Source organism: Thalassophryne amazonica, chromosome 15, assembly GCF_902500255.1.
Source record: "Thalassophryne amazonica chromosome 15, fThaAma1.1, whole genome shotgun sequence".
Lineage (NCBI taxonomy): Eukaryota > Metazoa > Chordata > Actinopteri > Batrachoidiformes > Batrachoididae > Thalassophryne > Thalassophryne amazonica.
This window is the reverse complement of record NC_047117.1, coordinates 61,443,934-61,447,266: the sequence shown is the minus strand read 5'-3', so window position 1 is coordinate 61,447,266 and position 3,333 is coordinate 61,443,934.

The following is a 3,333-nucleotide window of genomic DNA, read 5'->3' as shown; positions in this document are numbered from 1 at the left end:
GCTGTCGGCTGCCCCCTGCAGGCAACAGTGAAAACTCACACTTCTGGCCCCATGACCCCCAACAAGCATCTGCGAACACGTGTTTGACTCCAAGCCCCAAACTGTCTGAGATCATAAATCAAAGCTGTCGCAGTAGCTGAAAATGTGCAGTTTCTCAAAAATACTGCAATGCAATAAACACCAAAACTTGATCCGATCCACATCACGCACAGTCAGACATAGTTCCCTATGCAAAGAAGATGCCAAAACCCACAATCAAACCTGCAAAAAAAAAAAAAACTCAATCCTGATTAAAACGTGCTGCAAAAAATTAAATAATGAAATTTCAATGACTGCTCAGATGAAACTGTAAATATCTCATGTGACTACCCTTTACCTTTAATACTGAACTGTTTTTGGGAAACAATCCCATGGATTTAGAAGGACAATAACCTGATCAACTCATCAATTATTATTTGGCAATATCTTTTTGAAACTTATTGGACTGCAATTCTTGGAAGCAATCAGGTTTTTATTTATCTGAATACTTTTGATAAAAATCTTTTTGAAAATTAATAGTTAGAAATATAACATTTGGTCTTTTACCAATATTGTAATAAATAACATAAAAATAAATAAATAAAACCCACAATTATGAGAACACTATTGTGCTTAAAATGTGTACTTACTGTATTCTAAGAGAAAAAGTTAATATATTCAGCTATAGTAGAGAAGCTTGAATCTTCGACTGGACTGGGTTGCTTGACGCGAGGACGTTTCGCTTCAAATCGCAGAAGCTTCCTCAACTAAAATTCTTGGGTTATTCTGGCTGACATTCCCTCATTATGCAAGTGACAGGCTTCAGATGGGCTACCTGCTCTACAAGGCCAAGGAGCAGCCCTGCCAAAATGTAGATCTGGGTTTGAATCCAGCTTGTCCTACCTGTCTGTGTCCTTGAACAACACACTTAATCTGCATTGCCTCATTCCATCCAGCTGTAAAAATGAGTGCTAGTGAACAACTCCTCTCACCCTCTGCACCGGACTGTCGTGGAGCTGAGCAGCTCGTTCAGTGACAGGCTGAGGCACCCTCAGTGCAAGAAGGAACGATACCGCAGGTCGTTCCTCCCTGCTGCTGTCAGACTGTACAATAACACTGTGAAATAACCACATGCAATAATATGTCCATAAAGCACATGCAATATTAATATGTCCACAAATCATGTGCAATAACAACTCATTTACAAATGCCTGCACTAATGTCACCTTATCACATCTAAATTCCACTTCACATATTGTAAATAAGATGCTCCTATCTCTTTTTCAATCCCAATCATGTTTATATATGCATATGTACTTATATACGAGGTCTATTAGAAAAGTATCCGACCTTATTTTTTTTTAAAAACCATATGGATTTGAATCACGTGTGATTACATCAGCCAAGCTTGAACCCTCATGGGCATGCGAGAGTTTTTTCACGCCTGTCGGTGACGTCATTCGCCTGTGAGCACGCCTTGTGGGAGGAGTGGTCCAGCCCCCTCGTCAGAATTCCTTTGTCTGAGAAGTTGCTGAGAGACTGGCGCTGTGCTTCATCAAAATTTTTTCCAAAACTGTGAGGCACATCCAAGTGGACACCATTCGACAAATTAAGCTGGTTTTCGGTGAAAATTTTAACGGCTGGTGAGAGATTTTGGATTGTTTCTATCGCTGTAAGGACTTCCCACGGAGCGGGACGTCGCGCAGCGCTCCGAGGCGACGTCATCCTGTTTCAAGCTGAAAACCTCCAAATTTAAGCCTCTGTTGACCCAGGACATCGTGAGAGAACAGAGAACATTCAGAAGAGGTCGGAATCAGCAGTTTATCCGGACATTCCACTGTTAAAGGAGATTTTTTTAATGAAAGACGTGCGGACGGATTGGCGCGTCAGCTCACACGCGCGACGTCCCACTCCGTGGGAAGTCCTTACAGCGATAGAAACAATCCAAAATCTCTCATCAGCCGTTAAAATTTTCACCGAAAACCAGCTTAATTTGTCGAATGGTGTCCACTCGGATGTGCCCCACAGTTTTGGAAAAAATTTTGATGAAGCACAGCGCCAGTGTCTCAGCAACTTCTCAGACAAAGGAATTCTGACAAGGGGGCTGGACCACTCCTCCCACAAGGCGTGCTCACAGGCGAATGACGTCACCGACAGGTGTGGAAAAACTCACGCATGCGCACGAAGGTTCAAGCTTGGCTGACGTAAAAACATGAATCAAATCCATATAGTTTTTTAAAAAAATAAAACGGTCGGTTTCTTTTCTAATAGACCTCGTATGTACGTACATATATGTATAGGTATGTGTGTACATGTATGTATATATATGTGTGCGTGTGTACATATTGTATTTCTACCGCATTTTCTTATTTTATTGCACTGTTACAATAATATTATTATTGCTTGTCCTTGCACACGCTGTTTGATGAACATTTTCCTCAACTTGCACTCATCTTGTCTGTTTTTTAAGAGCTGACATAACATGTGAATTTCTCCTCTGTGAGATCAATAAAGTTTTCTCTTATCTTATCTAGCCTTGGCTAGGGGAAGTAAATATGAGGCATCATTCATCATCTGCTACTTGTACATGGAAACATGCTACAGAATTGTCATTCTCTAACAACCATACATGTTATGTGTCGGACGCAGCCCGGAGAACCGACCAGCGTTTGAAGGACCCAGTATAAAATAAGCAGAGCACGGTACAAAGGATAACAGAGTTTAATAAACATAACAGTGATGTGAAAAAATATAAAAGTGCGCGGTCTGGCGTGGTGGATTGCGGTGCGCTCCCAGCAGCGCTAACGGTCCGGAGCCAGAACCAATTTGGACCCAAGGACCCTGCCCGACACCCCCCAGGTTGCCGCGACAAACCGAGTCTGTGAAAGAAGGAATCATTATGCGAGTCCACACTCAACACACAGAGAGAACGCTTAAAGGTGCACAAACAGCAAACACTTCCTGGCTTAATTACTAATCAGCTTCCCACCCTGCAGGCATGGAACATCCAGTTCACAAAACTCCACTGCAGAGGAAGCTGATTACACGACCAACATACAGCTCAATACAATAAGGTGTGAGGGACACCACATTTACTGACTGTATAAATGTTAGTCACAAAATCTAACGTACCTCAGGAAGTGTGCTGACGAGCGTGAGACCTCACCCCCTCCTCTTTCACAGACCATGCATCAAACCTGGATGTTCTCTGCATCCACTGATGATGAGATGGCTCTTGAGACGACGATCTCACCCGTCTGGTCACAAGGTCGAGTTTCTGGCACCTACACACTGTGTACTCCAGTCTTAAATGCC